The sequence below is a fragment of the Artemia sp. Qi Xiang Cuo genome, chromosome 10 (genome assembly GCF_049724085.1).
Source record: "Artemia sp. Qi Xiang Cuo chromosome 10, ASM4972408v1, whole genome shotgun sequence".
In the NCBI taxonomy this organism is placed as follows: Eukaryota; Metazoa; Arthropoda; class Branchiopoda; order Anostraca; family Artemiidae; genus Artemia; species Artemia sp. Qi Xiang Cuo.
The window spans coordinates 14954737-14969706 of NC_142803.1; the positions used below are offsets into that span (position 1 = coordinate 14954737).

Below are 14970 nucleotides of genomic sequence, written 5' to 3' on the forward strand. Positions count from 1 at the left end.
AAAAAAACAAGAAAAAGCTGACCAACACAGTAACACAGAAATTGAAGACCCCTCACGAAGTCTCTTCGGGCGAGGATGAAGTTCAAAGCAAAACACAAGCGAGAAGATACCCAACAAGAATGCCTGACGACTAATTAATGTTTGACTTTTCGTTTTTAACTAATTTATCCCTTTCTAATAACATTGCTTTTAATTATTCCGATATAGAAAGTAATATCATGCCAACCCTATAAGCAGCCCCGATGGTACCTTAACTCATGCTAGTTGTAATTACCTTGATATTCTCGATTTTGCTACCAATGTGAAACATAAACTAGTAAATATTAATTCCCTTAATGTTCTTTGTTTCAACATCAGAAGCATCCGGGATAAGTGGCTTAAGTTTAAAGATTTAATTTCATTCAATGGTATCTGGCCCTTTTGACGCAATAGGATTAACAGAGACATGGCTTCCCGACAATGAAGACACTAGTGATTTTTCACACCCTGGTTACCAAATAATCCATATGCCCAGGAGATTGACAAAGTGTTCTGGGGGTATCTCACTTTAATTCCGTTCGAATTTAAATTTTATCAGGCTATCAGAGTGCAAAACTATTTTCTCTACTCAAATAAATCTCAGATGTATTTATTCAATAATTATTAACATAGTTATCGACCAAAATTCTTATATACTCTCCTTATTTTATAAACCTCCACCATTTCCAACCTCATGTTTTTGTACTCTGTTTGATGATTTTCTAATTTTATTAATCTACCTCATAAAAAGGCAATAGTTCTTTGAGACTTTAATTGTAACCTACTCAATGTTGGTAAAGATATTGAATCTGACACTTTTTTTGAATTGGTAACCATTAGTGGTTTTTTACGCACAATTTTTTTCTCCAGTAGATTTAATCCTGTGAGATGAACTTCAAAATTAATTGATAACATTTTTGTATCCACTTCCCTGGGAAATGACCTGTCCTCAAATATAATATTTTCCGATCTGTCAGACCATTTTCCTATTTATCTGTCACTACCTTCACAACCACTGCCTCTACGCTCTAGAATTAATATCCCAACACCTACTAGAAACTACAGCTCTGCAAATATAACCCATTTTTTCGAGTCAGTGGTTCCTAGGCAAACCACTGACTGGTCCGATGTTTTAAATTGTCAAGAGGTAAATTCTGCCACGAATGGTTTTGCGCAAAGGCTAAGTGAGGTTATCCATTCAACTTTTCCTATTCGTAAACATAACCGGAAAACTATCCCTATATGCCCCTGGATGTCACATAGCCTCATTGTCTCCTCATATCGTAAAAACAAATTATATAAGTTAGCCTGTAAGACCAGTAGTGATATTGACCTATCAAATTATGAAAATTATAAAAACCTATACACTAAACTCATCCGTGAAGCAAAAAAAAATTATTATACAAAATTCTCAAGGAAATCTGAAAGATTTGTCACCTTAATGATATACTCAGAAAATGAAAATCAAAGTCTATACTATTCGCCTTAAAGACACAAATGGTAAATTAATTGACCCTTTACACGCACCTGACACATTTAATAATTATTTTTCTAATGTTCCCCACACTGATTCCCGCTCCTCCTTACAGGCTGTATTCCCTTGCTTCAATTCTAGATCCATGTTTTTCTGCCCATCTGATAGCAATAAGGTACTTCAGATCATCCTTTCTCTTCCTAATAGTTTTACACCTGACTGTCTTGGATTAAGTAATAAGCTCCTGAAGACCATATCTCCTTTTTTTTGAGCCCATCAAGCATATTGACAACCTATCTTTAACCCACGGAGTTTTCCCTGATTTACTAAAGTCAGCTATTGTTATCCCAGTTCTTGAAAAGGGCGATCCAACTGAGATAGGTAATTATCGTCCAATCTCAATTCTCCCTGTTACATCCAAAGTGCTCAAGAGAATCATCTTCAGACGTCTGTCTCCCTTTCTGCTTGACATTCAGCACTCTTTTTCCTTGATTTTTCCTCACCAATATGGCTTTAGGCCGAAATTTTCAACTTCTCATGCTCTAATTGACGCCACACAGTTCATACGCTCACAACTTGACCTTAAAAAAAACTGTATTGGGCTTGTTTTTGGATTTTTCTAAGGCCTTTGACACGGTCGATCATAGTATTTAAATAAGTAAATTAAATAGTTACGGTATTCGAGGTGTTCCCCTCTCTTGGTTTGATTCTTACCTATCTGGAAGGGTACAGAGTGTGAGCTTAGGTGGAGTATCCTCTCAGCCCTTACCTGTTCGGAGGGGTGTCCCGCAAGGCTCCGTTCTAGGCCCTATTTTATTTCTCCTATATATCAATGATCTTGTTATGGACCTGGGCCCTTCAGTGTATCCTGTACTATTTGCTGATGACAGCAACTTCTTCATCATTCGTACCAATTTACCATCGGCAATAACCTCTGCCCAAGTCCTTCTGAACAGAGTCCAGGCATGGTGCCTTACGAATAACATGACCATTAATAGCAAAAAAAGTCAAATAGTATTATTCAAAGCTCCATACAACAAAGACGTAATTCAACCTCCTCTTGGTCTCAAGTACTCCTCCGACATCCTCCCACAAGTGGAGGTTGCCAAGTTTCTTGGTGTATTAATTGACTCATGCTTGTCCTTCTCTAATTATATTTCTTACATCACAGCAATAATTTTGAGACAAGTAGCTATGATTAACCGTGTGAATTATTTTCTTCCTCCTGACATCCTAGCTACCTAGCTACCCTCTATTATTCCTTTATTTTTCCTTACCTTTCTTATTGCGGATCAGTTTGGGGAAATACAACCGGTCTTTCACTAAAAAACTCAAATTTGCCCAAAACCGTGCCATTAAAGCAGTTTTTCGGCTTCCCTGTCTATATCCAACCAGTAATTTGTATTCAGATTTTGGCATAGGTCCACTTGATCAAATCATACAAAAACTAAACTTATCACTTGCTTACTCTGCTTTCCACAATAATCTTCCACCTCAACTACTACCCTATTACAACATTAATCTGTCTCCGTTCATCCAATAGAGCCTTTATAATTCCTAAATGCGTTTCTAGTGCTGCCCAGCAATCTCCTATTTACAAATTCATTATTCAATGGAACAAAATACCCTCCAGTGTTGAACTAGCCACAAGTTTCTGCAAGCTGTATAAAAATGTAACAAAACTTGATAATATAATTTAATCTTTCAATTTTTAACCAATTTGCTTTAATTACCCATGTTTTATTCTTCTATCTTTTTTTTTCAGTGTTATTTTAATTTTTTTGTTTCTTTCTTTGGTCCTTAACAAGTTCTTTTCTAGGATCTTTATTGTTATTGGTGTTTGTGTTATGTTTTTATTCGAATAAATTGAATCGAATTAAATTGAAGCAGGGTTGTGTTCTATCCCCCTTAATAGGGATTATTTTGATGGACTTCTGTCTTAAGGAGCACAGGAAAGGCAATGGGAGACCATGGAATCAAATGGGAGCGAAAAGTCTCCTTGACTTAGATTATGCTGATGATTTAACCATCCTAGATGAAAGTGTGAGCAAAATGAATGAAGTTTTAGAGGTTTAGCATGTTCAGGGTTCTAGAATAGGTTTGAAAATTATTGTTAAGAAGACTATGTCACTAAGGCTAGGAATAAGTTAAGATGAAAAGGTGAAGTTGGGTAATGAAAATATTGATCAGGTGAACAGCTTCACTTACCTTGTTAGTATTACTAGTAAAGACGGTGGGAGCAGTGAAGATGTCAAAAATAGAATAGCCAAGGCTCAGGGTGTGTTTTCACAGTTGAAAAAAAGTTTGGAAGAATAGGAAGATAAGTCTGCAAGTCAAGATTATAATATTGGAAGCTACAGTGATGACATTAGTCAAATATGGCTCTGAAGCATGGGCGCTCCGAAAAGCTGATGAAGAATTGCTAAATGTTTTCCAGAGAAATTGCCTAAGGATTGTTCTGGGTACCCGGCTGACTGACCGTATTTCAAACAATAAGCTATACGAAAAATGTGGTTCAATACCGCTCTCTAGGGCTATAATGAAAGAAAGGGTGAGGTGGCTAGGGCACATTGTGTGGATGAAGGATGACAGATTCCCAAAGATTGTTCTTTTCGGTCAATCATCTAGGGCTAAACGAAAAGCAGGTCGTCCTCGTCTGGGGTGGGAGGACGTCATAAAGAAAAATTTGAAGGAAATGTTATTTTCATGGGCGGGCGTAAAAAGGGAGGCTTTGAATAGATTGGGATGGAGGAGGAGAATGCGTAGCTGTGTTGGCCTTGGGTGGCTTGGTGCTGCAGTGACTTGTAAAGTAGTAGTAGTAGTAGTCCAAACATGAAACCTAATCATAAATACACCAAAAAATTAAGGGATTGTATTTGCTTGAGTTTTGTTAAGTCCATCATTTCAATATGCATATTGAGGATATTTTCAATGAATTTCTCAACCCCAGATACTGTTCCCCTGCATAGCCCCCTCAGCCATACAAACTTTAATCACTAATCCTTGCTCTTACTGAGAGGTTTCAAAATAGTTTCATTGCCTTTTTTCATGATTCTTGATATATTTCCTGAACTAAACAGGGCTCCTTTGTCTCTTTTTATTTGTTTGTATATTCCTATACCCATTTTCCTTTCAATTTTACTGCTTTGTGATGCATCTGATCCCTGTAAGTTTTTATTTTTCTCCCTGGAATAATTGAAATACAATCTCTCCTCTCTTTCTTTTTTTCATTTCTATTTTATGTAGACTTCTATCTTAATTAGTTTTAAACGTTTTTCTGTAGATATTGATACTCTACTCGACACAAGAAGCAAATTTGAATTTAATAGAGCCTCTAATAGTCTTTTGGAATTATACAATCATAAAAATATGTAATCATACTTACATAAATAATCTTTTAGTTTACAATATTTCACTAGCTTTGTATGAACAAGACTTGATATGCATAAAAGAGTCACCAAGCTTGAAAAGAAAGTTCAGAAGGAAATGACATCAAAATAGATCATCTTCTAATGTGTTCAATAATTTCAAAAGACTTGCCAGTGACAATTTTTTAAGTATAAAATATTTAATAATTAATGGCCAAAGCTCTGCATTTAAATTTATGGAAATTAGATTCAAGTTAAGCTGATTGCAAGGCTATTAAGGAATAGTAATCCTTGACAAAACTACCAACCATTTGCATCTTTCTTCTGTTCTGTTTCTTTCTGTGAAAGTAATTAGACTGTTTTTTTTCTGATTTTAATAGATAGCTACAGACAGGCCAGACTATGTCAGTCAAGCTTGAATTTGAAGACTCTTTCACTCAGTCTGCTTATTTCAAAGAAGGAATCAAAGTTGGATATGAATTTTTTTCGAATTCACGTATTTAAAGAAATACCTAAATGCTGCTTCAAATGCTGATCATACGATCACTTTCAAAGTGCTTGCACCAGCAATGTCGCGAAATGTGCCAGATGTGCTGGGCCACATCTTTCTACTAAGCATAGTCCTTGTAGTGTCGCTCCCAAGTGTGCTAACTGTGGTAAAAATCATACTCCTTATAGCCTGTCGTGCCCGGTATCTAAGGAAATAATGCCGCGCTCCCACTTTTTGCAATGACTTTGGAGTTTTCAATAATATCGTTTAATATTAATGGTACAAAGGATAAGGACTTTGTTATTGATGATCTCTACAATGATTTTGATTTGGTTTGTTTACAGGAGAATGTTCTTACAGACTTTAGCATTAACGTTTTGCGTCGTATCCTTCATCATGACGTTTTTTTTACTACTGCCAGAGCCACAAGAGACCACCCATCCAGCGGGCTAGCTTGTGTTTTAAGCGCAATTCTAATTTGGTTTCGCCGGTGATTTTTTACTGGGATGAGTTTTTTTTTGGCTGTTCGTATGGGCACTATAGTCTTCATTAATTCTTATCTGCCTTATGATGACCGTTCTTCCAGATCGATGGCTAGATATGCTAGCCAGATATGACTAGATATGAAGATAGATATGAAGTTTTCATATCTAGTCAGATATGACTAGATATGGCTAGATATGAAGTTTTTAATGGAGAAAATTCTTTTCTATTTCTCTAGATTATATGAGCATTGGTGACTTTAATACGGATATAAATAGCTCGTCAGTGAGAAGTGATTTGTTGTTAGATTGCCTTCCATCTTATCATATTATACCCAAAACTCATCCGTATTCTTATATTCAACATTCAGGCAGTAAGAGCAATATTGATCACATTATTTGCTCAACCTAGTATTACTACATCAATAGTGTCTGAGAATAGTGTCTGAAGAACAAGACTCAGACCATCTCCCTATCTCACTTACTCTAACGCTGAATTTAAACCCTGCAAGTTTTTGTAAAGTATCCCGGTCTTCAAAATGGTTTGAAAAAAGTAATTGGAAGAAAGCTGTTGTTCCTCTCTATGCGCTTACACTAACAAGCCTGCTGTCTGCTATACGAGTTCCCTATCATCTGCTTCAGAGCTCTATACAACTGAATTGCAAAAAGGACCTGGACTGCTATTATAATCAAATAATTAAATGTTTAAAAGATGCCGAAGCAGTTGCAGTGCCGCTGCAACGTGTTAGATGTGGTACGCAAAAACCTATTTGGTCTTTAGATCCTAATTTAAAAACTTTGAAAAATAAAGCTAAGTTTTAGTTAAAGTCTGGAATGAATGTGATAGACCGCCTTATGGAATTATATCTGACCTTAAGCGTAAGACGCGCAGTTAATATAAAAAATATCTTAAGTCAATGGGTTATCGTGGTATGGATTTTCCAGTGTCAAAGAGAGAATGACGAAAAGTTATTAATTCTGAGTTGATTAGAAGTGATGTGCCAAGTAGTGATTGTCTTCCTACATCTGCTTGGCATGGCCATTACTCGTCTATTTTGTCTTATGTTAATTACCGTGTGCATTTTTTGTATTGTCATTCTCTTTCTGCTATTTTTAGTACCCCTCTATCTCAGCGTCTCTGTGTTCTCATTTCTCTTTCATCCGTAGTTGAAGCAATTAACAAACTTAATTAAGATAATTTTAATAATGATGGTATATCTAGATTTCACCTTTTATTAGATTGCTCTCCCCTTATTGACCATATACACCTACTTCTCCAGATGTGTATTTGTACTTCTAGTGTACCGGAGAGTTTTTGTGTGGTACCGTTTCTTCAATTTTAAAGAAGTAAAATTCTCCTTTAATTTGCTCTTCTTACAGGCCTATTACTGTCTCTTGCACTTTTAGTAAAGTTCTTGAGCATGTATTACTACCTTTTGTGACTAATAATATGCTTGAGAGAGATAACCAGTTTGGATTTAAGCCCGGAGTAGGTTGTCCACACGCACATCGTTTATTATCTTCTTTGCTCCTTGAAAATTCTTCTAAGGGAAGGAGTATATATCTTTGTACTTTAGATCTATCAAACGCTTTTGATAGTGTATGTCATAGTCAGCTTTTTTCTGCTCTTCGTGGTTGCGGTGCTTCTTCGGTATTGGTACTCTAATTCGTTTCTTCGGCTGAAATCTGTGCCAGCATCTATTATGAAATTGAAAAGAGGTTTAAGGCAAGGTAGAGTTTTATCTCCGACCCTTTTTAATCTATGTATTTCAGGAGTTCTGGCAAAGATATCGGCTACCTATCTCTCCGGTTTTTCTGATGTTTCATACCTGGATTACGCTGATGATCTGCTTCTTATAAGCCGTACTAAAACTGGTTTATCTAACATGGTTTCTTGTGTTGCCACTTCTTTTTCAGGCATAGACCTTTCTCTTAATGTATATAAATGTAAATTTCTTTTCTTTTAATAACATTTCTAGTATTTCCCTTCGCTGTAGGGGCTCTACTATCCCTCTAGTAGATTCTCTTCGATGGCTCGGTATTTCAATTACTAATAGTCTTCCAAGCTTGCGCCAGGGCACAGTCTCAGATATTAATATGAAAATTAAATTAGGATATGCTAAAATTGTTGCCAATTGCGGTAAATATAATTAACTCACGTTGGTCAAGATCTACTCAACTTTTTGTGACCATTCAATTCTTTTTGCTTCTGGAATTTTTCTCCTTCTTAAGAAAAATGAGTTAAAAAGAATCCGGATTAATTATTTTAGGTTTTGCAAATTTTTGTTGTTTCTTCCACCTTGGACCAAAAACCAGGTAGTTATTAATAAATTTATTGTTCCTAATAATACTGAAAAACTGGAAGCACTACACAGAAAACTTTAAAATACTGCTTGTATCCGTTTTTCTCCGCACCATCACCTTATCAGGTTTTTTCAGTCGTAAGTTATTTTTCTTTTATTTGTTCAGTTAGTTTTTCTCTGTTTGGTCACTCTACATTTTTTAGCATTGTTAAGAGTGAGTAAAAATCAAATAATGATAATAATAATGACAGCTTGTGTCCATATTTCTGCATGTTATTGCTTGTTAGATTCTGCCATTTGTGATTTTTTTTTGTCTCTCTTCCTCTTTTCCCCATCCTTTCATGTTATTTCTTTTTTGTTTTAGTTTCTTTTAAATTATTATGTGTTATTGTCTAACTAGTAATCTTTGATTTATATATTGACTTGTGTTGCATTTTATGTTTTTTTTCCTCGTGATAAATAATAATAATAATAGGGTTAAAAACAAAAAAATATATGTGCTTTGTAGTGTAAATGGCATATTTTTGACTGACTTTGTCTTGCAGGACATCAGGGAATCTGGCACATACTGAAGAGACTGTCACTATTTAGCTCTCTAGAGATGATGGACCAGTAGACCTGCCCTTTACCACTTCCAGTGATGGAACTCAAAATCTAACCTCTGCTCGGATATCCCCGAATCCTCCCTAAATCAAATTGAAACTCCTAATGGGAAATGTTTTCCCCAACCATTGTCACTGTCGACATTTTCAATTCTTAAATCCCATCCCAAAATGTTCCAACAACAACAAAAAATTCATTAGGTATCCAAACCCTGTCTAACCAATCGAAAATTTTTAAGACTTTTATAGTTTCAAGACGTTTTTTTTAAGACTTTATAGTTTCTCCTACTATTTGTATGTTTGACAAAAAATTTCAGTAATTTTTTACAATATACACCCTTTTAATAATGTGGACACAAATAGTAGTGTTTGATTTAGTTTCATACCTCCTCTAGTTGACCTGAAATGGAAAACTTGATACCATTCGCAACAAACCTGTTTAGTTTCTTTGATAGCTTGGATACACTTACGCTGTTTTGATTTTGTTAAATTTTAAGGACAGAAGTAGCCCCGAAAGTTTGAACAAAATACCCTCAGTCGTTCTTGGGGTAATGCTGAAATGCCTTATCGGGAATTAGTATTAACACAGTGCATTTTGACTTTATCTTAAGGCAACATTTAGTTTTTAAACATAAAGGCAAATGGGAGGGTGGGCACGGGAGGGGAGTTAGTTACCCTCCAATCACTTTTGACTATTAAAAAGGGCATCAGCCCTTTCTATTTTTAATCGAATGGGCCCTTTTTGAAGCTCCTACGACAACTCATTTGATACGAAGTGCCCAGGTCTAAAAGACAGTAACAACAAAAAATAATACATTATACCCATATCGATCTTTACTATAAAAATGTAAAGCTTTCGAGTCACTTTTGACTACTAAAAAGGGCACTAAGCCTTTAGATTTTCAATCGAATAAGCCATTTTTGGGTTTCTACGACAATGTTTTCTATAAGCACCTTATATGCCCCCAGGGCATAAATTACAACCCTTACCATAAGGGCTGTGAGGGTGGTTGTCATCCTTTAAGACCTAATTTCCAGAACGTTCAACTACGTTAAAAAAATGACTATCTCAAAATTTTGATTGGATGTGTTTGGGAAAATGGAAGGTGTGAGAGGGGAGTTAGTCGTTCTCCAATCATTTTCAACTATCAAAAAAGGCATTAGACCTTTCCATTTCCAATCAAATGAGCCCTTTTGAAGTTTCTACAACGCTTTCAATAAAAACCCTATTCGCCCCCAGGGCATACTTCAACCCTTGCGCTGAGATTTGGAGGGAGGAGGTTGTCATCCTCAAAGACCTAATTTCCAGAACTTTCTGCTACGTTGAACAAAATGGCTATCCGAAAATTTTGATTGGATGTGTTTTGGGGAATAGTGGGCGTGAGAGGGAGTTAGTTACCCTCCAATCACTTTCGACTAACAAAAAGGGCACTAGCCCTCTCAATTTCCAATTGAATGAGCCCCTTTTGAATTTTTTACTACAACTCTATCTATGAAAACCTTATATGCCCCCAGGGCATAACTTACAACCTTTGTCCTGGGGGCCTTTGGGGGTTTGTCATCCTTAAATACATAATCTCCAGAACTTTAAACTACTTGGAACAAAATGGCTATTTCCAAACTTTGATTGAATGTGTTTGGGGAAATGGTAGGCGTTAGAGGGGGGTAAGTTACTCTCCACTCACTTTTGACTATTAAAAGGGGCAATTTCAATTTCCAATCAAATGAGCCCTTTTTGAAACTTCTACACCAACTTTCTACATAAACATTATATACCCCTAGGGCATAACTTAAAGCCTTTTCACTGAGGGCTCAGATGGGGTTATCATCCTAAAAGACCTATTTTCCAGAACTTTCGACAACGTTGAACAAAATTGATATTTCAAAATTTTGATTGGATATGTTTGGGGAAATGGTGGGCGTCAGAGGGGCGTTAGTTTCTCTTCAATCACTTTCGATTATTAAAAGGGCACTAGCCCTTTCAATTTCCAATTGAATGGGCCCTTTTTGAAGTTTCTAAAACATCGCTTTCTATTAAAACCTTATATGCCCCCAGATAATAACTTAAAACCCGTGCCCTAAGGGCTGTGGGTAGATCTAATTTCCATAACTTTCAACTACATTGAATAGAATGGCTATCTAAAAATTTTGATTGGATTTGTTTTTGATTGAAAGTGTTTGGGGAAAAGGTTGGCCCGAGAGGAGGGTTAGTTGCCCTCAAATCACTTTCGACTATTTAAGAGGGCACTAGACCTTTGAATTTCCAATCGATTGAGCCCTTTTTCAAGTTGTTACGACAAACATTTTGATAAAAACTTCATCCCCCCAGGGCATAACTTATAACCCTTGCCCTGAAGACTGTGGGAGGAGTGTCCTGCTCAAAGGTATAATTTCCTGAACTTTAAACTACTACGACAACCCGTTCTATGAAAACCTTATATGTCCCCAGGGAATAACTTACAATCCTTGCCCTGAGGGCTATGTGGGGGTTGTCATCCTCAAGGACCTAATTTCCAGAACTTTCAACTACGTTGAATGAAATTGCTATCTTAAAATTTAGATTGGATGTGTTTGGGGAAAAGGTGGGCTTGAGAGGGGGTTAGTTGCCCTCCAATCACTTTCGACTATTAAAAAAGGCACTAGCCCTTTGAATTTCCAATCGAATGAGCCTTTTTTGAAGTTTCTACGACAACACTTTCTATAAAAACCTTTTATGCCCCCAGGGCATAACTTACAACCCTTGCCTTGAGGCCTGTGGGGGAGTGTCTTCCTCAAAAACATAATTTATATCTGGAAATAAACCACGCTGAACAAAATGGCTATCTCAAAATTTTGATTGGACGTTGTTCGGGAAATGGTGGGCGTGGAAGGGGTGTTCGTTCGCTTCCAATGACTTTCGACTATTAAAAAGGGCACAAGCCATTCCGATTTCTAATTGAATGAACCCTTTTCAAAGTTTCTAAGACAATTTCTTCCATACTAAGTGCCCTTGTCAAAAGGAAAAAAAATATTAAATAATACATTGTGCCAACATCCTTCTCATATGTCCCTGGGGCATGACTTAAAACCCTTGCCCTGAGGGTTTAGGGGGAGTGACCTCAAAAACATATTTTCTATCAGGAAATCAACTACGCTGAACAAAATGGCTATCTCAAAATTTTGATTGGATGTTTTTCGGGAAAAGGTGGGGTGTTAATTGCCTTCCAATTACCTTCGACTATTAAAAAGGGCACAAGCCACTCCAATTTCCAATTGAATGAGCCTTTTTCAAAGTTTCTAAGACAACTTCTTCGATACACAGTGCCCTGGTCTAAAGGAAAAAAAACATAATATATTGTATCAACATCGTTCTTATATGCCCACAGGGCATAACTTAAAACCCTTGCCCTGAGGGTTGTGGGGGAGTGACCTTCTCAAAAACATATTTTCTATCCGGAAATCAACTACGCTGAACAAAATGGCTATCTCAAAATTATGATTGGATGTGTCTGGAGAAATGATGGCCGTGGAAGGGGTGTTAGCTGCCTTCCATTCACTTTCGACTATTAAAAGGAGCACAAGCCACTCCAATTTCCAATTGAATGAGCACTTTTCGAAGTTTTTACGACAAGTCCTTCGATAGGGATTACCCTGGTATGGAAAAAGAAGAAGAAAACAAAAAAAATATTAATACATTGTGCCAACATCGTTCTTTACTTAGGCAGTGCTATTGCGCTGCCTATGATTCCCACCACTTCTGTTCACCTGGAGTCTCCTCCAAACTCTTCGCCTACTTCCAGCTCCAACCCTCCCAATGAAAGGAAAAGAAAAATGCTCCCCACTGCATCAGAATAATTACAACAAACAGCAGAAGTACAACATACAATGTCTGTTGTCAAGCAGTTCCTTGAAACCAGGATTAATATAAATGATGAGTGGGAAGGGTCAAGAAACTATGGATTTTGTCATATGCTTGCAAAAAATTTAGATGGCCTTCCCTTAAACAGCCAAATCCGTGTTCAGAAGGCTATTCTGGAGGTATTTGAAAAAGAGCTTGACAAGCTCGAATAATCATGCTTTGTTTCTTGTTTTTACAGTAAACTTTTATGCTTATTAAAACTAAATCATAAGCCTTATATGCTGTAAGTTACTTCTACAAAATTTTAGTTAATTGAATTTCATCTGGCTTCCTCAATTGGATATGGTCGGATTTGATCAATTCTAGGTTCAAATAAATCAAGTATGGTAGGTAACCTTATTGTTGGTAATTGTTGGTTTCGGTGATTAAGATACATAGATAAGATAGAAAACGTTTTCATTTGTTTTTAATCTTGTACGTAAGGACAAAAAAAGAAAAAAACTGAGTTAAAATAAACTTTATGGAAGTGATGAGAAACTTGAGAGCCATGGCTAATTAGAGTAAAGCCAAAACAAATTGTCTCTGTGAGATGGAAAGCTAGCATAACTTTTTAAGAATCATACAAAAATACTATTATTCATCCTAGGGAAGAATTAAGGTATAAGAGATTGTATAAAGGCAAATCAAACAGTCTATCAGCTCTGTCATCCATTTGAAGGTAATTGGAGACCCCAAAAAATGATCCTGAGCAAATGATCATTAAAACAAACCAAAAACTATGGAAGACAAAAATTAAATAACATTAAAAGGAGAAACAATCCTGCCTACTCCAGTATATGTGCCATATTACCAAAATACAAAATACAATCTAAAAAAAACTATAAAAGACAAGAATTAAGTAGACACTAAAGAAAAGGAGATTGCTAGCACAGATAGAATGGCTATTGTTGAATAAATACTTGGATAATTTTTTCTTTCCTGCCGAATTTTTTTAATAAAATATTGTAATTTTTATACCTTTCTGTGCACGTTTTAGTATTGGAAAAAAAATAGAGGCTTGAAAGAAAAGAAACATCTCGAGGTCTGTACTTTATGGGGTTTAGGAAGTGTCTTGGGTTAACAAAGTAAATAAAAACAAAAAAGAAGAAAAGTTTCTTGCTTAAGAAACCTTACAACTCCAGTGGCAAATAGCTTCAATTTCAAAATGAAGCCAAAGCAGGCTTTGAATCTGATTGGAGGGGTGGGGTTGAAAAACTTTATTTCAATAGCTTCTTAAATTTATTTGAGAAATAATATCAACAAGCTCAGTTTTTAAGATAAACTGCCACAGTTTTTAAGATAAACTGCCAAAACTGCCGCAAGGAAACCATGACAAAAAATTTAATAAATAAATGGATTTTCCCTCAAAATAGTTCGCGCTCTAGAAAGATAATTATCAGCTAATATTTTTTTTTGCCATTCGTCAGGATTTTCTAGCACAATTCTCCTTGAAGAGTGCTAATCATTAAAAACTAAACAGTACTAATATGCTATTCTAGTGTTTAACCCAATCCCAAAACCATACCATGTTAATAACTTTGATTTAACCTAGATGTTTTATAGAAGTAACCTCAATTGCAAACTGGAAAGAGAAAAAAAAATATTGACTGACTGAAACTAATATATTCCATTTTGCACAGATTGATCCTGCCACGGAACTGATCCAGGACCAGTAAAGTATTCCTTGAAGGTATTTCTTACATGGATAACATTTTTAGATGAGAAATTGCTGGATAAATTTCCAGCTGACTCTTGGCTAGATCTGTTGCGCCAAGAGCCTGGAATAATTTGCCCACTTACTTCTCGGTCAACAAGGGTGTTTAAGTTATGTCTTGAAAAATCAGATCCTAAAGAAAGTTATGCAAGATACAAGTGGTTATCCCCATAAGATCCATTGTTTCCCGGTTGCAATTGACACTACTTTTGAGGATTCTAAATTTCACAGGCATTATCCCAAATGCATTTTCCACAACCCTTCTAGCCCGTGACAGACGGTAATTAAGTATATTTGTTGTGGGGTGAGGCTGCCATACATTGGATATGGCCGCATTAAGTTTTTTGAAGAGGAAAAGCTTCATTCCCAACAAAAACAAATGGGTAGAGATTCTCTGTGTTTGGCAATGAAGTTGGATCTGTGATGGCTAGGGTGGCATTGCGCAAAGCAGTACCAACGCTTGACCTAGAAAAGATAGTTCTGTCATTTTCCTTTCCTTTAGCGCCTACGTCAATGTATATAAACTTGTAACGAGTATCTACAGCAGCCTCTTCTGTAAAATTGATGGAAATTGAAAAAATTGGAACCAGAATTAGTAGAACACTGAATTTTACAATGTTTTCCATCAATTGCCCCAATACA

At 36.1% G+C, this 14970-nt stretch overlaps 1 pseudogene; it reads left to right on the top strand.

The window, feature by feature from the left end:
• Positions 1–14970, top strand: part of LOC148947505 (uncharacterized) — a 75501-nt pseudogene that overhangs the window by 1172 nt on the left and 59359 nt on the right.